Genomic DNA, 24,349 nt, shown 5'->3' with positions numbered 1-24,349 from the left:
TTGGCCAGTTTGGGTGAACCTACTGTCTGTTTGCATTGGTTCAGCATTGGCTTTTTGTAAATGGTAAATGGTAAATGGTAAATGGTAAATGGTAAATGGTCTGTACTTATATAGCACTTTTAGCCAAAGCACTTTACATGTACTCACATATTCAGACACTGATGACGGAAGCTGCCATGCAAGGCACTCAATCACGACCAATCAGGAGAAATTAGGGGTTCAGTGTCTTGCTCAGGGACACCTCGACATGAGCAAAACAGGCCGGGATTGAACCAGCAACCCTTGGGCTACAGGACGCTCATTTGGCATAAATAATATGATTTAAATGAATTAATCCTGTATATTTAGGCATCTGTCTTTTCTTTTTATAACACCCAGAATATATTCATTTATCAAAAATGGATCCACACAGATGAACAGATGATAACTTTGATTTCATAATTAAAATATCAGAACAATAAATGTTTAATTAACATATCAATTTTCAGCTGGATGGTGCAGTTGCAGCCAATGGAAGCTGAGAACGGCCAGGCTCGACTGTTATTATTTATAATTGTTATCTAAAGATAATGAGTTAATTTTCTCATTATCTTTAGATAACGAGGGCTGTTTTGTCATGAAAATGGGACAATTTATCTCGTTATCTTGAGAAAACAAACTTTGTTTTGTGGGCCTAAGTGTTACTGTGTCAAAACTGATTTTGTTGATCAAAAGAGACCCCATGACATCAGGGGAGAGAAATCATTATGTATGTATAATTCTGTGAATGGTGAAACTTAATAGTCAGACGCATCACAATTTCAGTCTTTGTCAGACTTGATAGAAGCAAAATCGGATTGATCAGTGATGGATGTTCCTTGATCGTACTTCAGCTTTCATCCATTGCTGCCTTGATTGTACTGAGGTAGCCCAGTACAGAACAGCTCTGTACTGGGATGTCCCTTGGACTGACCAGTTGATGTGTTGTCAGAAGAGAGGAGGATGATGGCTAAGCTCTCATCCATGTTGAAGGACCCCCCCACAGCCCCACACCCCTCCCAAACACTCACAGTCCTGCAGAGCTCCTTCAGTGACAGACTGCTGCATCAAAAGCGTGGAAAAGAGCACTGCTCCAAGTGGACCACCATCACACTCAATAAAATAAAATATATTTTATTAATGGCCAAAGACATGTTAGGCTGATTTAAGTCTCTAAATTCTTGTTAGGAGTGAGTCTAAGTCTGACTGAATGTCTCTGTGTTGGTTCTGTGATGGACCAGGAGCATCTCAAGCACTCTCATGACCCTGCATTTAAATAATCTGTTATCTCAAGAAAACAAAGTTTATTTTCTGGAGATAAGAAGATAAATTATCACAAGAAAACAGTGTTAAAAATACATGCCAGCGTGGCCGCTCTCAGCTTCCATAGGAGCTGACAGTTTGTAGACTCACAGGTTATAATCCATTGTTTGTTCATGGCTGGATCAACATTTAATGATCAGTTTTTAAATTTAACACAGGTGTAGGAACTTACACAAAAGTAAACACTGGCATCTGAGACTGAATTAGGAAACTACACATCTAAACCTGAACTTTATTCATTGTTCAGCAGATTGAAATAATCAAAGTTAATCATTTGGTTTTCCACATTGTTACAACTTCACCTCTCTTGTTAGTTTATCATGGTAAGGACATTTCTTTTCAGTGTGTTTTAGACATGTTTTTAACACAGTATACTAGTGAGAAATCTGAAGGTGTAAACAGTAGCCTGGGTGCCTCCAAAATGGCAGAGAAAGCTGCAATGACTTCACATGTGCATTCTCTATAATGTGTCCCGTCTTCTGCCCCAGCTGAGACCCTCCCAGCAAATAAAGTGGCTATCCCAAACATTGAGGATGATGGATTGATGAATAAAATGTTTCTGTTTAGTTTTATTGTTTTAAATAATATCTTCATATGATTTATTATGTTCATTTATGTAATTTGAAATTCAACATTGGGGGATTCCAAGTTTTTCACAATTCCATCTTTTCCCGTGCTGCTTTCTTGACTCGCCTCATTTCTGTCTTTTTTTTCCATCTTTGTTTTTGACCAATCCATTTTCCTCCCTCCCTTCATCTGTCCTGCACTCATCCCCCCTTTCCTCGCTCTTCGAATGCATTTCTTAGATTGAACTGACAACATAGTCATCAATCAATCCCATGGTGCACCACAGCCTGCAAACCCTTGCAGTGTGATCTAACTTTATTAACATTATGTTGCCTTTACAGCCATAATAACAATGGCTACTAGGGCTGCATCACTATGGTTACACAATCAGATATCTCCAACAATGATTTCTTTAAGGTAAGATTTCTCATGCAGTTAGAACTAAAATGATAGAGACTTCACAACTGACTACACAGCCATCTCACTAGGGGATCAGTCCGATTTGAACACTGATCAAATGCATTGATCACAAGATTGGATGGGCCAGAACTTTCATCTGGTAAATGAAAACAAAGCTGAAATAATAGTTTTTGGAGCCAAAGAAGAAATATTAAAAGTCAGCACTTAGCTTCAAACACCTAAGTTAAAACCAAAGCCAGAAATCAGGGAATTGTCATGGACTCAGACCTGAATTTTAGCAGTTACATTAAGACAGTTGTGAAGTTGGGCTATTTTAACTTAAAGAAGATATCAAGGATTAAAGGACTGATGAATCAGCAGGATTTAGAAAACTTGTCCATGCATTTATCTTTAGTAGACTGGACTACTGTAATGCTGTCCTTATAGGTCTCCCTAAAAGGTCCATCAGGCAGCTGCAGTTTCTTCAGAATGCTGCTGCTCGAGTCCTCACCAAGACCAAGAAAATAGATCACATAACTCCAGTCCTCAGAGCTTTACACTGGCCTCCCATCTGTCAAAGAATTGACTTCAAAATCCTGCTGTTAGTTTACAGAGCACTGAAAATACATTCTGGATCTTCATTATGAAGCAACCAGATCCCTCAGGTCATCAGGGTCAGGTCTACTTCTGTTTCCCGAAGTCATAAACCAAACGTGGAGATGCAGTGTTTGGTTTTTATGTTCCTCACATGTGGAACAAACTACCAAAAAACTGCAAGTCTCTTAGCAGTTTTAAATCAGGGTTACAAACATTCCTATTTCCTGCCTTTTATCAAAGCAACTGTTAATCTCCCACACTGTAACTTTTATTCCTTGCATTTTATCTTTTTCTATTTTAGCGTTTTTATTAATTTAATTTCCTTTATTTCCTTTTAAAGATTGCCTTTAATGTACATTTTAATGCCTCTTGTAATGATTTTAATGTTTTAAGTAAATTCTTTGAATTGTCTTGTACATGAAATGTGCTATAAAAATAAACTTGCCTTGCCTTGCATACATGTCTGTGACCTACTGCCACTATTATCAATTATTATTGAGTTAATTAGCGGTGTACAGCAGCTTATTCATGAGAAAATTTGAAAGCTTACAAATTTGTTTCACAGGTAAAATCCTTAATAAAATGGTAGTATGACAACATATATGCCTGAGTGGTGCTGCTGTTATAGAGAATGCAAAAGTTATTATCATGCATCTGTTTGTAAAAACACAATTTTGTTTTCTTACTTGTTTATGTATGCACAGACACTTAATTCTAATTTATTTTTTTATACTGTAGAATCAGCCTCTAAAATTCTATCTCACACTCTTTTTAACCAAATGTCACTCACAATAAGGTTAATCTTTTCTATTTATCTTTCTCCTTCTCTTCTTGTCTCCATTAGTTTTGTGTCCGTATGTTCAGTAATTAATTGTGCCATCATAGTCACGCCTCCATTTCTCATCATTTTAATGGTCTGTTCATCATTTTATTATTTATTTATTTTAATACACAAAGAAGGTACACACCGGTTTGAGTTACTTTAAAATAAATAATTGTGTGGAAAATTACAGGGAAAATTACCTATGAGAGAATAAAAATTTACAATTCATAAGTATTTTTTTAATTCAATTTTGGATTTTATATGTTCAAAAGTATAAATTTAAGTTCCATTGTTCACTCTACAAGTGAAAATTATATTTCCCCCCTTTTAGTCTATACACTACTACAAACTGCTGAGCACATTACCGGGAGGGTCCTGCCATCCATGGAGGACCTCTACACCTAGCGGTGTAGGCAGGAGACCACCAGAATCACTAAGGACCCCGGCCACCCAGGTCACAAACTGTTTTGTCTGCTACCATCTGGCCAACAGTTTCGCAACATTCAAGCCCGTACCACCAAGCTCAGTGTCAGCTTCATACAGCAGGCCATAAGACTTCTAAATGCTGTCAGCAGCAACGCCACCTTTAAATAATAGCATTTTTCTCATTGTTTATTATATATTTTATTGTATAACTTATTTTATAGTATTCTTGCTTTTTGTGTTCGACAATTTTTATTGTGGTTTAGAAATTTCCTTTTATTTCAAAGTTCACTTTTTTCCCATTTCTCCAGGGTCCCTGATATTGCAAGAATACTAATGATGTGGTAATGTGCCAAAATATTCTTTAATGTAATCAATTTTTGTTGATGTGTTCTTCATAGTAGAAGCTTGTGTTACTGTGGTTAAAGAAGTTCAGGTATGGATCAGTTTCATGGTCTATGAGATGTGTGCTCTTGCAATAATAATGCAATTATTTAACTAACTTAACAATCATTCACATATATCTCACACTAAAATGTTTGTGAAACGTATGCTCTGACTGATTAAATTAATCTACTCCAATATTGTATTTGTATACACACATATATATACATGATTATAATATTGTTTCCCTTTATTCTTCTTTGCTATACATGTCTTTTGATTTGTAGCATTCTTTTCATCATATTTTTGAGAAATAACAAACCCATTTCTACAGTTTATTCTCATGGTAGTTTGTAAATGGAGTCAGATGAAGTATTTTTAAGATGTTGAACTAAAAGTAAAAACAGCTGCAACAATGACGGGCAGCAGAGTAAGCAGCTCACCAGAGGATTTAATGCTGAATAGTTACATACAACAAACTCTTGGTGTTCTCATGCATGTACGTTTGTTTTTCTTGTGTTTGTGTAAATGTGTTTGCATCAGAATGATAAAAAAAAACAAAGGCAACTGAATTGGAAGTGCTCTCTGTTGGCCGTAGGATGTTGGAACAGCCTGCCATTCTTCTTTGACATGGTGAGCATTCAGGTGTGCAGTCAGTGGATGGATTACACACATGTACACAAACATGTTCAAACACATTCAGCCACACTTACAAACATAAAACATGGACTCAAGCACACAAGAAAGGGGTTAAAAAAGTCCTACAAACACTTTTATGGACACATAGTCACAATATCACACTGCTGCTTCACGCCACAGCAAACACACAGGCACATAAACAACAACTTTGCACATAAAAAATGCAACAACACACACAGACAGGACGTCTGTGCAGTGAAGTGTTCACTTTTCTAGCACATTTACATGATTCTGCTGCAGGCCTGATGTAAAAAGAGAAGACTTAAAAGTACAACACATGCTGCCTCTGTCTTTCTCTCACTCACACAAACAAGCAGAGGGACATTCAAAGAAATCCATAAGCCAAAAGCACAACATCTGCCTTCTAGAAAAAAGAAAAACGGTGAAGAAAGAAAGAAAGAAAGAAAGAAAGAAAGAAGTTACTTAAGTTCAGATTGGTGTGACATTAAAAACCGGCACATACTGTTGTGTTTAGAAGTACTTTCCATAGAAAAATGCTGTCCTAAAACAATAAATAATAAATTAGGGATGGAGAGATTAAACAATTTGAATCAAAAATTTGTGTTATGACTACACCGGTAGCTTCAGTGTACATCGGATACACCTGGCAGCTAAATGCACAATGTGTCTTACTTAGCATGTCTGCATATGTAAAATCCATGTTTACACTGGTTGTTACATAGTTTATAATAATAAATAATAATACATTTTATTTAAAGCGCCTTTCAGGGCACCCAAGGATGCTGTACAAACAAATAATAAAACATTAAGAGTACAGGAAAGGCACACATATACAACACAATCTAAAAACCTAAACATAAAAGGCAGAGTGGCGAGGATATGATTGAAAATAATGTTACAGACAGTATGATGTTCTGAAAAGATGAGTTTTGAGTTTGGAGATGAAGGTGAGGAGAGAGTCGGTATTGCGGAGGTCAGCAGGAAGTGCGTTCCAGAGCTATGGTGCTGAGACGGGCAGGAGGGACAGAGAGATGGATAGAAGAGGAGGAGCGAAGACATCAGGAAGGGGTGACTATGTGGAGAAGATCTGAGAGGTAAGGGGGTGAGAGTTTATGTATGGATTTGTATGTATGGAGGAGGATCTTGTATTCTATCCTGTACTTGATGGGAAGCCAGTGGAGTTCTTGCAGGATGGGAGTGATGTGATGAAAGGAAGGAGTTCGGGTGATGATGCAGGCAGCAGAGTTCTGCACCATTTGGAGTTCCTGAAGGGATTTTTTTGGGAGGCCAAAGAGGAGAGAGTTACAGTAATCCACTGCACCCATGTTTTCAAGGCACCTTGAACGTATATCAATCAATCAATCAGACGTATCGCATCAGACGCATTTTGTTATTTTTGACATTTTGTTATTTTTGGCATTTTGTTATTAAAACATATAGCAGCTGGGTGGTGCAGCAGGTGATGAGGAGATACTCAACATATGTAAATTTAGTAAGTTTACTGTAAAACATTGTAAAATTACAGAAAAAAAATATTAGTAAAATGAAATTAGAAAAAGGACTGTATGTGAATTTATAATGTTTTTTTTTTTCTTTTTTTTTCTTTATATTTTTTGAGGCCAAAAAGAGAATTCCTAAATAAATGTTTTGCATAAGTAGAAAAAACCATTAAAAGCAAATGTAATAAAAAAAAATGTCTATGACTTATTGTGTATTAGGAATAAAACAATCCTCTATCTGTGCCACTTTGAACTGCATCCTGTTTTGAATATGAATATATTAAAATATCAAACATCCTTCACAGGGAAAAAAATAGGATAAAATAATTGTAATACTATTTAGAAACCAGGAGTGGGCTTGTAAATTTTTGGTATTGTGCTGAATCGTTTTGAATCTCATCATGAATTGAATCAAACCAAATCGCATTGTATAAAGTGAAATCTTTATCCAGTCAGTAATGAACCACATTTCATCGTGAACAGGGGTGAATCAAATTGCCTCATTTTGGCAGAAGGCTTCAGTGTATCATTAATGTGTCACATCGCTGGCAGCGTATCGAGATGCGTAACAAATTGGCCTCACTGGTGGGGATTCTCATACCTCTAATTATAAAAGATAAACATGCACAAAAACAAACAAAAAAAAATTTAATGGGTGACTACAGCTTAGATGAAGTTGAAGCTTCCCTTTTTTTTTTTTTTTTGCACACGCTTTGTATAATAACTGAAGCCTCCTTCATCAGTTCCTTTTCAATTGATGATTGTGTTTGTTAGAAACCTTCTTTCATGCAAAATGGACTGCTTTACTATCATATCTATTTATAGATGCTCCAGAAAAGTTGTTCTCATTTGTCTCTGTCTAGAATCATCTCCAACCACTGATGTCTTCCGTTTGTTCTGGACCCACGGGACTAATTAGTGGATGATGGAAATGGAAGGGGGGAAATGAGGGAGGCAAGACAAGAGTGAGATACAGTGGAAAAGAGGGGGAAATAGCATGTGAGGAAAATACAAAATATCAATCCTGTTGATAGTCATCAACCAGCCCAAAAAGGAAGAAAAAAAAATATATAGGAGAGATAACACAGAAATTCTTGGTTATTTATTAGACCTTTGAACTGATATCCATACACTGTACTGCAGTTGTAATTATTCCATTTAAACGATAAATAGACTGTACTTATATGGCATTTTTCTAGTCATATGTTGACCCCTCAAAGCGTTTTACACTACATGCCACATTGATACAATCACACATACAAACTCAACCAGCACTTATACAGTTATTATACAAAGTGTTTTTTTTTATTACCTGTCATACATCCATATGCATATGCATCCATATGCATCCAATAGACTCATCAGGAGGCAATGTGGGATTCAGTGTCTTGCCCAAGGCACTTGCACTTTGGCATATAGACTGAGGAAGTCAGGAATTCATCCACCAACTTTCTGGTTGGTAGACAATGGCTATTCCTCCTAAGGTACAGCTCCCCATACCTTTAAATCATTAAAGAATTCCTTTTATGTAAAGTTATGAGGAACAAAGCACGATTGATAGCTGGATTAAGCAACCTTCATGAATAGACAGGCTTGAACTCTAGGTCAAAAGGGCCCAACAATCACTACAACCTCTTTATGTGTATGCGAATTGGAAAGACTTCTGTCCAATTCATATAAACATTCAAGGCATATTCATCATGACATATTATTGAGCCTATTATTGAACATCCATAATGATATTGATCGTATATAATTTCTTTTCATTATTGTAGATTCTACTGCCAGTGTAACTCAATAAAATCATTTTGCTAAATCTACAAAGTAATACCACTTATTTGAAGAGTGCAATGAGAATGAAATCTGTATGTCTTAACAAGTTATTTCAGCACCATGGATAGCTCTATAACTTCGCACAGCAGTGGGCAGCAGGTGGCTCATACTGCTGAAACACATCTACTGCTCAAGGATTAGGTTCACTTGGATAGATCTGTCGTGTTAAAAGAATCATTCCAAAGCTTAGTACTGTAGTGTGCTCTTAAGATAGGTATGCTAGTTTTATGCTATGTGTGGATCTTTCTGAGAAAATGCACAGTGGAGTCCTGCTCTTTTTATTCTCTTTTATCCCTGTACTTGCTCTTTCAAAACAATTTATGTCTTATTTTATTTTATTTTATTTTTATTTTACTTTATATTACTTTTATTCTCCCTTCCTCCTTCTCTCTGGCATACAGACTCCTGCTGAGTTTATATCTGCTTGTCAAAAAGTGAATCACCATCAACACCAACAGCAGAATCTAGCTTGTTTTTTATGTTCCTCATGAAGAGAAAGGTAGAAAGAGTTTGCTGGCAACACAGTCTCCTTTTTTCAGTTCTTTGAAAACCGCAAAAGAAGGTGATGAGAGACTGTTCTGTTTTCTGGTGTCTCAATTGGTTCTAAATCAAATCACACAAGAGAAAGAAGAAGACTGTTTCATGAACAATAATCTAGGTTGGAATTCCTGAAATGCATATTTTACTTGTAGTTTTTGGACTAAAAGATAAAGCATTGTGCTACTTTTGTCAAAACTCAGAAGTATCTATTTTCTCTTACGTACATACAGTGAGTCACCACTATGAGCAATCTTTTAACTTCCCACAGAGAAGCTTATCATAAAAAAAAGAAAAATATTATGTAAAACGTGATAATATGAATGTAAAAAGAACAAAGTAGATCATGTTTATCATCCTAAAAATAGTCCCTTCTTCTTCTTCTACAGAGATCCATTGGAAAGGAATGGCAGAGATGACTTTCTCTACTTGTTCTTGTTGCAGTGGAGTTGAAGAAGCCTCTGACTGAAGACACTGTTATTTCATGCTCATACAGTGTTATCAGATATACTAATTACAAATGTGTAATGTTGTCCTTTAAGCTAAGCAGCTGCTTTATTTTATTTTTTTTTTCTATTGGTCTGTTATGATAAGTTGTACTATTAGTTTGTCCAGTTTCCCAGAGTCTCTGGTTCTAATGATGGTGCAGCAGTTGACTGACAAAAATGTCATCTCCATAACAGACTTCTTGAAAATTAAAGCCAAAAATGATGCTGATTTTGTAAAGCCACAGGCAATGAGTCTGTGAAGTGTGAATGCAGATTGTCATGCAGAGTGAATGCAGTCCATTTACCACTTAACAACTCTTAAATGTCAATGCACTCCATCCTTTCTCTTATTAGTTATTAACTACAAAAATATCCCAACTCAGATCTTTCTTATCACATGCAGTCAAATCTTGTATTGAAAGTTTATTCCTAAACATTTGATGTACAAAGTCTTCGGTGTGATTTATCATAGAGTAAAGTGAGCGAGTGATGTGGTGACAGTGTTTTTAAAAGGGATGTTGTACCTGGGTACATATCTGGAACACAATGACGAGCTGAGAGGACAGAAATGAGAGAGAGAACAGAAGTTTAACCTGAGTAGTTTGTGTATGTCCTTACAGTACATAAGATAAATGCTGTGACTTTGAGAAAGAGACAAGAAAACAACTGCTTCATCCCTCCCACAGTTTTATTTCTTGAAGGGGATATGGTGATGATAGTGACCATGCTCTGTGTATGTGCATGTTGGTGTGTGTTTAACATTGTAACACTCAGGAGAGGCAAATACATGGAAGAATCACACACTGGTGAGAACGATGATTTCCAAGGGCAGTCGCACTGTGAAGAATGTGATGGACTCCTGCTGTAAGTGCATCACATGCATGCATGCGTATGCGTATATGTGTGTGTGTGTGTGTGTGTGTGTGTGTGTGTGTGGATGTGGGTGTGTTTTTGTGTGTCATACAGAGAGAGAAAGAGTAAGTAAATCTTTTCTACTGACAGAATCAGCACAGAGGCTTTATGACCCTGCTTAGTGAGCTGGCCTCTTCTATCATCTCCACCCTGACCCCACCCTCAGTACACATTAATACATGGACACATAACAGATGTGCCGCATTCATTTTAGCCACTCTGCTGACTCCTTAGGCATGTGAATGTCCCTCTCGATTGTTAGCAAAACTTTTACTTTCAGAATATATATATATATATATATATATATATATATATATATATATATATATGATATATGATCTGAGATCATCCATCCATTGGCCATATCTAATTATTCTAATGCATGTTTATAATAGCTCAGAGCAAAGGTAATTTTTTTAGGCTGACCAAAAGACAAAACAGTCTTTGTGTCATGATCTGTGTTTTTGATGTTTTTTTTTTTTGTTTTTTTTTTTTATGGTTGTGTTCTGTTTTGCATACAACACATAATGTGAGATTGCACCTATAGGAGTGAGCAGATATCTTAAATAAATCAGGAAAAATATTGATTTAATGAATGTTAAAAAGCAAATAAAAAAAAAAAAACACTGTTCAGTCCACCTTTCTACTTTTGCTCTATCACGTCATCTTCTCTCTTCCTTTCTCTTCCTACTCATTTGCCATCATTCACTGTACTTTTATGTCTATGTGACCTTTGTCCTAATTGAGTTGTGTGTTGTCAGGCCAGCAGCTGTGCTCAAAGCTCCCTTTCATACTTCTGACCAAAGACTGTATGTATGAGTGATGTATGTGATGTATGTCAAGCAGTCTCTCATGTCCAAGTTGCTCTGTGGAACACTCATATATCAGCCTCTGAGCCTTGAACCACATAATGGAATGAGGAGTGACGGGCTGACAGAGTGCATATGAAGGAGAGAAAGAGAAAAGTGTTGGAAGATAAGGAAATTACTGCCGGAGACAGACAATTGAGTGACTCACATTGTGATCCTTCTCTCTTTCATTTCTTTATCATTCTTTCTACCGTTGTAAACACACACATTCAGTGAAAAAGTACCTCTGAAATGCTTGTGCCATTCCAACCACTTGTACTCTTGCTCTTTGCTCCCTGATTCTTGAGTGTCGCGCTTCTTTCATTTCTACAAGGCTAAATGGTATCAGTCTTTTCTCCCTTTTCTTTATTTTCCATTTATGAAGAAAAAAACATCATTACAGCCTTTATGGCATTCGTGTCCCTTGCTCTTCTTCTTACTAACACATTAACTATTTTTATTTTTTTACTCATTCTTTAAATCTAAAAGAAAAAATAGAGAAAAAAAATCTAAAGCATGGCACCATTTTAAGTTAAGTACACTTAACACAGGCTAAATACATTCGCAACTTATGATCCTTGCCTTTGTTGTGTGCAAATCTGGTAAAGATAAAGGAAAAAGTAAAACTAGCCTTGAAGACTGTAAGATGTACATCTTCTTTATGGCACTGATGCAGTTTATTAAAAAAAAAAACTTGTCAGAAAGTACATTTTAATGCAAAGACTTAAAGTATATGTTAGTTTGGCATCACCTAGACATTCTCATTATAGGCCTCAGTTTAGTTGGAAAAGTTTAATTAAGGTTTTAATCATGTTTTCCAGCAATTCATATTTCAGTGTTGTGCTTCTGCTCAATATGATCATTTTCAAACAAATCTGAGCTAGCTTGACAAAAGCTGTCAAGCTCATAACCCTTGCTGACAAAGTCTGAGATATACAATTTTAATGAACACGAGCCATTTAAAAACAAGAAACTTTCTAAATTCACATACATACTAATTCAGCTGGGGAAGTGGAGGTAATTAGATTTCCAAAAGCAGGCAACAGTAAACACAGGAAGCTCATCTTCATCGAACACAGGCTAAATGAGCAGAAAACACTTATATTAACTTCTTTTTGTAGGAGATAAGTAATTGGCATATATCTCTGGATGCTGCATAGTAAATTATATGGCATAAATGAAAAAAAAAAACAATGAATATGGATTAAAAACTAACCTCCTGCTTTAAAGCAGCACTATGTAACATTCTGACCTTAAAAATATGTTTCTGACTCATTTTAATGGCACATTGACATTAGTTTTGAAAATGTAGGAAGTCGTCGTTGCCCTGCAGCGTCACAAACCAGCCTTTTTGAACATGCACAGTGGCTGATTTATTTAAAAAAAAACAAAAAAAAAAAACTTTAGTTGTCAATTGATTAAAATTTTTAATCAGATTGATCACTGCTTACAAATTAATCATGATTTATCTATAAAGTCTATGCCTGAAATATGCCCATTAGATGATCATTCAAGTTGTTTGAATTTAATATTACATAATATATATATATATATACATATATATTTATATATATATATTAGTGCTGGGCACATTAATGCGTTAATCGCATGTTAACACAATGCTTAATTAACACCATTAATATTTTTAATCACGCGTTAATGTTTTTTTTTTTTTTTTTTTTTGCTGGCTGCTAGCTTTGACCACATAAACATGGGTCCATGTCTCCCTTCCCTGCTGCAACGGTGCATCTGATTTAATCAGGAGAGAGCTGGTTTATTAAAATGAAGAGACATTTTCTGTCTGCATTATCTTTAAAAAGCCATAGGCCTTTTTTTTAAAGGAAAGAGACATATCGCAGCATGTCATGCAATTAGTCACGATTAAAAGTTTTATTTGTTGCCCAGCACAGATGTATATATATATATATATATAGATATATATATTTTTTAATGTATAATGTATAAAATAAATATGTACAGATACATCTGAGATTGGTAGCAGTTATTTGGAAATTGGATATTTGGCGTACGCCGGTTTTTGTACCTATGCCAGCTTTATAAATAAGGCCCCTGGGCACCAGCGTGGGAGACTACAGAGCTGGTGGCAACACTGGGGACATGGACCGTGGAGCTGGTGGCAACACTAGGGACGTGGACTGTGGAGCTGGAGGAGATAGTATGAGGCGAGGTTGTATGGAGCCTCGCCTCCTTCTGGCCACTGCCACGGTTCGTGCAGACCCACAAGGAGTGAATCTTTCAGGAGGCGTCCAGATCACCAGTCCAGATTGCCAGTCTGGATCCCCAGAGCGGCGATGTCTTGGAACAAGGTTTTAATAAAGTAATAATAAACATGCATAACAAAAGGACTCCGGTGCCAATACTTTGACATGACATGGGCTACATCTAACTGACAGGACTAACTGTGACAACAAACAATGAACTGGCAAGGGGAACAGAAAACAATGGCTTAAATACACTGAAGGAGTAACAAGGCATATATATATATATATATATATATATATATATATATATATATATATATATATATATATATATATAAACCCACTCGACAGCTCAGTGACTGTCAGCATGCAGAGCATGATAAATAGGGAGTGATCAGTGATGTGATGTAGTGAGTGAGATTGTGCAAATGCAACCACGCCTTTACGGAGGTCAGAGGCAGACCAGAGCAGTCCAGAGACCCAGGCCCTCAGCAGCAACCCCGTAGCACCAAACCAAGCTACCCCACCCCGAAGACGACTCCAGCCCCACCCGAAAGGCGACAGAAGAGAGTCCCAGCAAGAGCCCCCTGCAGTCTTGGGGCACAGGTTCCAGTGGGCCAAGATTGGCAGCCGCTGGCCCTGCCAGGGACCGGCCATCCAGGGCAGCCCGAGTAAAGGGCCCAGGGCCCCAGGAGCCCAGAGGCACCCCCCTCTGGTCCTAGTACAGAATATTCATAGTACAGTGTCATTATTGAATGCTCTAATTTTAGCATGGAGCATTTAATAATGACACAGTATGACTCAAGTCATTTAGCATGATGACCAACAAGCACAAAAAATGAATTTGTGTTTGACAAATTAATTATGATCACATTCATTTAATTGATACCTGAAGATTTCTAAGAATTTTCAATTTAAAGGTACTAACTAAACTACACAAGGATATATATTAACACACACATACACAAGTCAGTACATTAGTTTTCAAAAACAACAAACATGTGCCTCTTTCCCAGTATGCAACAATGACCTTTGCCTGCTGTTGCCTTGGCGATACGGTATATTAATTAGTCTTCTGTTTGATTGGCCTAATAAAGGACAAGTCTAATGAGGCACTTTAGATGAGAGAGTGAGGAGGAAGTGATTTATCACCAATGCCACTCACCTCTCGTACAAACACAGATGAGATAAAATGTGCCTGGGAAATTGAACACAAACACACAGACACACACAAAGACCAAACACACAGGACCACAAACACCTTGAAACTGCTGACCCAGAACATGGCTGATGTGTTTTGTCTGAATTTGAGATCACAGCAGGCGCTCCAGGTTTGTATCTATTACAACATAATCTGGCCCCACAAGACTCTCAATTTAATAGTAATTAAACAACAAAGCCTGGTTGAGAAAAATAGCTGATCTTACACATACACACTTGGTAGACGATATATATATATATATATATATATATATAATATATACAAAAAAATATATATATATATATATATGCACTGCACTAGCACTACATGACAGCACCTGGGTCCAACTGGACTCAAAAGCGGTCTGATTATCACTTAATTATGACGTCCCATCTTGTTTGAATTCATGCTTGTTTTATTCTTACTCTCAAATGTAAGTCGCTTTGGATAAAAGCGTCTGCTAAATGACTGTAGAATACAATAGAATAGAATAAAAGAATATATATATATATATATATATATATATATATATATATATATATATATATATATATATATATATATATAATCTTTAAAGATTAAATCATATACATATATGATTAAAAGTTTTAATTGCATGATTTTCAATAATTAATGAATTTGTAACATGCAAAATTCAATGATGATTCAAGAGTAGTGTATTGCAAATATTTATGTTAAGAGTGCTTCTATATAACCTAAAGTCCAATAAACTTTGGTTAAAAACATGTATTTCTAAAAACAAATATGTGGCTTTTTAACAGCAAGATTACCTTTACACAGAGTAGTAGTTAAACTATTTCTTGCAAAAAACAATGTAACAAAATAAAAAAAATATTAGACAAAGGATAAAAATCTCAGGATTATTTTGTTAAAAAAGTAACAAGTCAGCAATATGAATTTCAAACCTGTGTGAAGCTGCCTTCGTTCTAAACACATCTTCTGGATGGCTACACTAATCACAATGGCTTTCCTTTGCTGCTTATTCATGATCACAGTGTCCAGTTGGTTATTTGTTGGTCTGTATCTGGAAGTCCTACGGGATCTTGGCTCTCACATTCTCCACCATCTTGGTTGCTGTTTCCAATTGTGACCTAGGGGTCTCCAGTTAATACAAATATCTTTCTCCTGTTACAGAAAAATTACCAAGAGTCTGAATGAGTAAAAGTAATTAGAAGATTTATTACAGGAGAAGTATAAAATACAAACAATTTCACTTGCAAGTTGAGAGTGTCGTCCAGACTCGAGTGAAGTCGAGAGAGACTCTGACTTTGCATCATTAGCATCAGTTTTTATTCAACCTGGTTCCAGCTGAAGATCAGTCTCTCAGACTGATCGTAGGAGAAAGGAGATTGAGAGGCGCCATTCTCGCCCAATCAGGCTGTCATTTTCTAAACAACAGTTTTCTATCAGCTGCCTATCAGTCTCATCTTTCTCCCACGTCATGAATCTGAAAGAGTGGTCAGTCTGTCCTCACATACAATGACCCAACAGGAGAATAAAACCGTATCAGTATTGCTCTATATCAGAAGGAAAAGAAAACATACGTCATGAGATGTAATTGAGAATAACAAATGAATAAATTTTACAAGTAAAAGAATGATTACACTTGTAGTTATTGTATGAGTAAATATGATTGATTGCCATATGTATTAAAATTACTTCCACACTCCGCAATATTCCAGCTACTTGGTTATGGTGTTCCATGTATCTTATACCCTGCTGTAAGGTGTTAAATTGTTTCTGCATTCTTTGTTTGGCCTGCACCTGGGGACCTGCCTGGTGTGGCAGATCTGGATCTCGATTGTCCTGGTACTCAAGGCTTGCTCCTGTGCTGCCATGATTAGTGCCTCTGTGCTAGCCTTTAGTCCAGCCCCCTCTAGCCATTGGCAGGACTTGTTCATGTAAGCCACTTCAGCTATCTGTTGGTGGTATCTGTTGATTCCTTCAACTCTCTTTCCACCAGTTTCCACTGCCTGAGACATTCACTCAGTGCTTCTCCCTTGGGGCTGTCTTCCTGATATATTCATGGAGTTTAGATGTTTCATCTTGGATAGTGGCCCTGATGCTCACTAGTCCTCTGCCTCCTTCTTTGAACTATTAAGAGTGTTCCTTCAGACAAGGTGGTCTTTTGGACTGTCATTTTTTTGTTGTTATTGTCAAAGGACTGTACCACTCATTGATCAGTTAATATTTCTTCCTTGGTAGCTGGTTAAGCACTGTTTTTGACATCAGTTTTATGTTGTGAATGTCTTGGGTGCTTTCAATGTGAAAGTGAGTGTTTTAATCTGTTGGTTCCTATTGTCAGTGCTCCACATACAGTTTTGGGATGTGAGAGTAAGAAAAGGTCATTTGCTGATCTCAGTAATGGACTGATGTGCAAGAACTGTTGTTAAAAGTAAAAGTTCTCTGTTCAGGTCTGTTCAGCTTTACATTAACTGGCAGGATAGAAGTAGTGTATGTTTAGCTGTGTGTTTGTGTGTGCTTGTCAACCATGTGATCTAAGGTCTTCTGTGTCACTGCACTGCCTTTGCTGTGATAGCAACCAATTCATCTTTTAAGCATCTGGTGTCCTTGCAACAGCAACCCCATCAACACACACACACACACACACACACACACACACACACACACACACACACACACACACACACACACACACATACCAATGCACACAAACATACACACAATCACAAACTTTAGCGGCTTCTGAAACCTACTTTCTTTGCCTCATTACTGCCCCTGTGCCATATATCCATCCAATCAGTCTTTGTTCATTAAACATTGCATTTTTTTTCCTTTTTTATAGAAATAAATCTTGACTCTATTTTTTGCTCTTTTTTGCTGATGCTTTAAGTTTACTTTTTCTCCATTTATTCTAACCCATCCAAAATTCCCTTCAAGCCATCCTTTTAATCTATAATGATTCTCTCCATTGCCTCATCAATAATCTTGGAATCTTGGAAGAGCAGAGCATGTCTCACCACATAAATAAATTTACACACCTCAACATAGATAAATATAACTCCTGCAAAGTAGATGTGCAAACAGAGGAGAAATAAATGTTTCAGAAAATGATGATTGCATTTTTTTTTTTTTCGTTTGCTTTATAATAATTGATTAACTGGGCAGGAACCAGTTACCATATCTATCTATCCATTTTCTATACCGCTTAGTGCAATTCGGAAGCATGGGGAAGCAGGGCCAACACAAAGAGACAAACAATCACTCACACTCACTCCTAGGGAGAATATAGAGAATTTGTGTATATATATTGATATATTACATCAAGTAGAAGTGGATTATGCATGAATAAATATATAGTTTATCAACGCTTGCTAGTCAGTGCAGTGAGTCTAAAGATGACTCATGCATTTATGACTCAGTGTATACTAATAAATAAATATTTTTGCATCCTTGCATGAGAGATTCAGATTAAATATCTTTTAGATATCTGTCCACATGTTCAAATACTGGGTAGCTATAAAAAAAAAGTGAGCATGAAAAAATAAGTCAATGTTCTACAGACAGCAAAAACATGTGCATATGAATTTGATTAAATCTAGGCAAGGCATATCAGGGAACAGTGAAAAACAACACAGAGAGAGCATACTTAGAGAGCATAGAGAGCAAACTTGCAAACTCAAAGACAAAATGCACTAATGCAACTGTTACCTAAAGTATGCTGACAAGCAACCTGATTTGTGGGGTCCATACATTAATTAATACATCAAAAATACCATTTAAATTTTTTTTTTTCATAAAAGCAGAACTGTGAAAATTCACAAAAAAATAGAAAAAGTAAATAAAGTGCTCATTTTAGGAATAGCATCTACCCGTTACCAATGTGAAAGATGTCTGTCTCATCAGGAGCAGCCAAAGAGAACAACAAAGGAAAAAATTCATTAAGTCATAAAGGATGCCATTTGCTGTTTTGTTGGTATTTTCAATCTTAAAAAAAAATCTATTAATGTGTTCTCCCAGGACTCTGCCTTTGTAGTTTTTATGAAGATAAAGGGGGTTCATAGTGAAGCTTTCACTCTTTCTTTAACAAACTGTATTGGGTTCATTTCTTTCTGGCTCCTCATGTTGTGTCACAGCTGAATTTTGAACCTATCCCTTAATTCTCCTGACTCTGACCATTGATAAAGATGTTAATTATCAACATCAGCTGATGGATTCCTGATATATTTACCTGTGTAACACCTCTATTAAATTTAAAAACTGCTCAGGTTAATCTTTTTAGCTTCTACTTTTGCACAGTTACACATCAGACATTACTAATTCCTAGATGAATTGGGCTGCTATCCTCTGTTTATTACTGAAAGTAACGTTTGGCTAAGTAACAGCTCAACCTCATTGAACTTTGAGAGAAACTCATATTCTGAATGTTGGATGGATACTTGTAGTTTGCTAGCTGTTAGTTAGCTGTTACTTCACCAGATTGGAGCTACAAAAAAGAGACTCAAGTGTGGCTGTCTAACTAGTGAGAGAGCTGGTTACAGTTGAGAAGCAGTTGTGATTGGTTTTCAGTGCCCCTGTGTCATCCATTCATCCATTTTCTATAGCACATAGTCAAAGTCGGGTCGCAAGGAAGCTGGAGCCTATCCCAGCAATTAGCAGGTGAAAGACAGGGTGCACCCTGGACGGGTTGCAGGTCCATTGCAGGGCCAACACAGAAAGACACTCATATTCACTTCTAGGGAGAACCACTTAATCTAACATGAGTTTGTTTGGACAGTGGGAGGAAGCTGGAGGACTTGGTAAGAATCCATGCATTCGTGTAGAGAACATGCAAACTCCTCACAAAAAGACCACTGTTCAAATCTCCTCCCAGCCGAGGATCAAACCAGCAACATTCTTATGTGCCATGGTGCTAACCACCACACCACCATGCCATGTTCACAAAAAAACATTTAAATCAAATAAATCATTATTATTATTCCATTATGCAATGCCTCTTAAATATTTAAATTTATTATGTGTAATTACAAAACACTATAAAAAATAGGAGATTTAGAATAAAACTTAATCAGATACTCAGTATGAAATTATTCAAATCAGATTGGAATTGTGACATTAATTGTCAGAATAGTTACATTGTGAAGATTTATGTGTTTGTCCATTTAACCTTTCAACGCAGGATTTGTTACCATGCTTACAGCTAGAGAAATGTGTTGTGCTAACATTTTGTGGGAGTTTCTTTTTGCTTGTGATGTCGAGTTCAGCACAACTCTAAATCTGACTCAGGTGAGCTGCAGCCGGGAATCTCAGAAAACCTGCAGAACACCAGCCTTCGAGGCTCAAGACTGAGGATCCCTTTTGTCTTTTGTATTTATTTGATGGCGTGTTTTTATTCTTTTCAATGGTGTTTGTCTTGCTTGCGCCCTCTCGTGGCTGTAGACTGTAATGTTTACTCCTTAGTTCATGTCAGACAGTAGGAATTAACATTTAAAAACGTGTTAAAATAATATATATATATATATGTGTGTGTGTGTGTGTGCTGTTGCAGACAAACAAGTAACAGAGAAAGCATATAATTATCTTTTCAGCTGGATATTTGCTACAAATAATTAGAAAGCGGTCATGTGTAGATTACTGTAAGCTCATACAAATTCCAGGCACCACCGAACCATATGCTATGCACTCATATATAAATGATATTAATGTTTTATGTCAAGCAGTGAATATTGCATTACATGTGTTGTGGTACATAATTTATGATTACTAATGTATAATAATTATGTCTGTGTATCAAGGTTTTTTGCCAAAGGTAGCATAACCGGTATCGTGCGACACCCTCTCTAAAGGGACAGAGAGTGAACCACATGCTGCCAAACGGCCATAATCATACAAAGTTACAGGCTTAGATTAATTAGTATTGGTGAGATGCCTGTAATTATTATTTTTTCTACTCCTCCCCGAGATTATTAAAGTACCGAATTAATTCTGAAGAGTATCTGCGCATGCAAAGCAATATTAAACCTTGCAATCACTGCATGAATCCTCATCATCAAACTGCAGGCAGAACTTTTGTTAGTTGCCGTGAAAGTCCTTTGTCTGTGTTTTACTTGCACTAGAGAACAGGATTAGATAATCCCCAAAATTAATAGACATGGCTCCATAAAAACAAAATAAAATGAAATAGAAATGTTGCTTCCATGTGATACACAAAGCTGAACTTGATTAAAATGTGAATTTTTTTTTTCCATTGCAAATAATACAATGGAAAACTGGGTTGTATTGTCATCACTATAAGCCAGATATGCTAAGAAATTCCTGAATAAACAAAAAGAAACAGACTTTTACTGTTTTACAAAAAAAGTGACATACTAGTTGTCTATGTAAGCTTTTTTAGACTGGTCTCATTGTTGTTACATACCAGTATGGCATACAGACGGCTACACTGCAAGATAGGAGTATTCTTAGCAGTGTAAAATGAAACCTAATGCTCAGGGAGATGTAATACCTAATGAAGTCAGGGAAAGTGGGATCATGGCAGAGATAAAGAATGCATTTCACATAGACATATACATACACACGCATACACTCTTAAACACGCAGTAGTCCAATGTTCCAGCTCATTTCAGCACAGCATCATCTGACAACTGAGAAGCTTCAGAAGTTTCTGGTCTCACACTGACTTCACAGCCAAGAGAATGAAAATCAAAAGGCCAATTTTCTTGCAACTCTGTACTGAAACTTAAACCTTGCTGTGTGCGTGGGAGAGGAAGAGATAGTTAGACCATAATCAAAGTAATGACCTCATACCATGTCAGAGGAAGCTTGCAAGGTCCATCAACTCTAATTTGCTCCTAATGTTTTTGTGTATGTGTACAATTTGATAGATATTTCTGAATGCTTTTTATCAAAATAAATTTCATGAGTGCCTGCTTTCAGTACAAGACCCACTAATCCATTACAGATTCTTGCTGTAGCCTTGGTAGTGACAGTCAAAAAATCAGCTGCATTTTGTGTGCAGGGTGTGTCTGCCTTTTTGTTGTCTTTCTAAAATATTACTGCTACTAGCTCATGTTGTTGGTTGTCTTTTTGCAGATTCAAGATCATTTTTCTTTTATCCTTGTTGCGACCCAAAATAAGGGGTATGGTTGGGTGCAACAAAAAATAACGCTGAGGACAGGTGGTAAACTAAAATAAGCACATTTTATTAGAAACCCATGAAACGACGTGTGAACACCTGTAACGAAAAATACACAGATTAAACAAGTGCTGGGGTTAGCGGACCTGCTGAAAGAAATAAACCAAAACATATACCCAAAACCCACCGAGCGCAAACAATGATGTGACCACAGCTCGGTGACCACAGCTTGGCGGGGAAACTAAAACCAAATAAAAGACAGCTGATCCATAAACTAAAGTGACCGTCGTCACAACATAACAAACGCTAACCTAGCCCAACACAGAACTAATCACAACCGAACTTAAACACCAGAATACCCACAATGACAAAGGTGATTACCACAACACACACCCAGTGCACAGCGTGAGAGGGAAAGCTGCCTGAGCCATTCTGGCTCTCCCCCTCCTGACTGGCTTCTGCAACAGCCTTTTCAGCATAGGCTTCTTCTAAGATGCAGCCTGATTGGTCCGACAATTAGCCAATCAGAAGGGAGGAGACTGAGGTGTTTTGGTTCCAGCCACTCCAGACAGAGCCTCCAACCCAGGCAATCAATGGCAGAGTGAGCCGCAGCTGCCAGCAATAGGCAGTGGCCATAACAATCCTGGAAACCAAAACACATCCACAACTCTCAGTGTCCACTAACTCCATTAATACCTTCATGTCGTCATTCGCTCCTTGAAAGTGACTATTTGCGTCTTTGTGGTAAAACGTTTTCAGATAAATGGTGTCCAACAATGTTTGATAGTTTTTTGGAGAATGGTAGTTAGATATCTTATGTTACCAGCATCCAGACAAATTGCTCTAATCACTGTCCCCATCTGTTAAAAATAGAGACAAATTAGATGATTAAAGCAACTTTACTTTTAATCAGATTGCATCACATCACTGAAGGTAGGCATAAAATTCTCTAATGGATGCGCGTGAATGGAATTGTTTTCACACATCTATTTTAGTTTTCTGTGATGTGCCTTTGTAATATAGGAGAAACAAAGTGACTGTTTAATATGAAGACAGTTTAAATAATGAATTAACTGTGTTGTCATGCAGGTTTAATTGCCATTAGCTACAATTATGCATTCATATACTTGTTTCTGGTGGTGATGTTTTTGTTGCAGTTTGTGTATTTCTCAGTCTGTCTTTTTATTGGTGCTCTTGATGATTATCTGTTTTTTTTATTTTCAGAGATAAAATTATATTTAAATCTACATCATATCGACATTATATATATATATATATATATATATATATATATATATATATATTATCAGAAATAATAAAATTCTATTTATTGGTTCTTTCTAATTGTAAGTCGCTTTGGATAAAAGCGTCTGCTAAATGACTGTAGAATAGAATAAAATAGAATAGAATTCAAAAAGTTAAAAGAAAGAACCAGCAAATTAAAAAGAAAGAAATATCAAGAACGCAAGTCTTACTAAGGCTCAGGATCAGGAGATTAAAGAACAATACTGAAGTGTTATCCAGAAAGCTTCATGCCTTTATCATCGATTTCACTCCTCCTCGGTAAAGCAAGTTTGTTTGTCACAACAATGCAACTAGATCGGTATTGTCATCGCTATGTTGCAAGACAGAATTAGGTTAAGAAAAGAAAAAAAAAAGTTTTTATACATTTCTATAAATAACATTTTGGGAAAAAGTATCAATCATAGCATAGTTCTACTGTTAGTTTATTCATGAGGACATGTAACATAAAATCTACAAATTCCTTAGTGGTTATGCAAAGCTGTAAACTTTTTCTTTTCTTTCTCCATATGTACTTTTTAGATACGTTATACACCAAAATAGTGATACTTACAGTGGGACTTAATTTTGGTGAGCACAAAAAGTGAGCCCCATTATTTGAGTGTATTTTTTGTTATCTAATCTTCTGGCTGTGATGTCTTTTACATTTTGAATCCAACCATATGCACTGATAGCAATAGAATCTGCAGCAACAACACAGCTAAGCACTAAAATCATCATTAAGGGATTCAGTTTTACAGATGATTTTTCTCCCTAATGAGAGCATCAAGCTTTTCACACACGTGACTAACATAACCAAATGGAGATGTAATCTTTCATTCATTCGCCTACTTTCTGTTTCAGCCACTCATTCGCTCTCTTTGCCTTTCCCCAGAATGTTGCAAAAAAAAAAAAAAAAAAATCAAAGCTAGCTTGGCAGACTGGAGAGAAGGTATGGCTGCAGGGGTTGCAGCTGGTACCCTGGATGAGAACCTGACACAAGACAAAAAAAAAAAAAAAAAAAGGAAAAAAAATCATAGAAAAGACATTGAGACAGAGCAGAAAATAATAGATGGACAGATGGAGGGCAAAATGAAATAGTGGCTGAAGGAAGAGAGAGGGATAATGATGATGAGACTTCAGCTGGGCAGAAGAGAGCTACTGGCTGGATAGAAGTGAAACTGATTGGCTTGAGAGAGTTATAGAGGGTGAAAAGA

At 36.6% G+C, this 24,349-nt stretch overlaps 1 protein-coding gene and 1 long non-coding RNA gene across 3 annotated transcripts in view; both read right to left on the bottom strand.

Annotated features, from left to right (window-relative positions):
• LOC121637879 (zeta-sarcoglycan) overlaps positions 1-24,349 on the bottom strand; it is a 373,423-nt gene that overhangs the window by 174,937 nt on the left and 174,137 nt on the right. The gene's annotated exons all lie outside the window — the stretch shown is intronic.
• Positions 4,772-6,397, bottom strand: LOC121637914. Its single transcript, XR_006009966.1, has 3 exons — positions 6,098-6,397; positions 5,334-5,337; positions 4,772-4,782 (listed from the first exon to the last, which is right to left on the bottom strand). It is a non-coding gene; the product is annotated as an uncharacterized LOC121637914 (long non-coding RNA).

The sequence above is a fragment of the Melanotaenia boesemani genome, chromosome 4, assembly GCF_017639745.1.
Source record: "Melanotaenia boesemani isolate fMelBoe1 chromosome 4, fMelBoe1.pri, whole genome shotgun sequence".
NCBI classification, from domain to species: domain Eukaryota; kingdom Metazoa; phylum Chordata; class Actinopteri; order Atheriniformes; family Melanotaeniidae; genus Melanotaenia; species Melanotaenia boesemani.
Note: the sequence above shows the minus strand (reverse complement) of the source record. Positions and strands in the feature narration are given on the sequence as shown.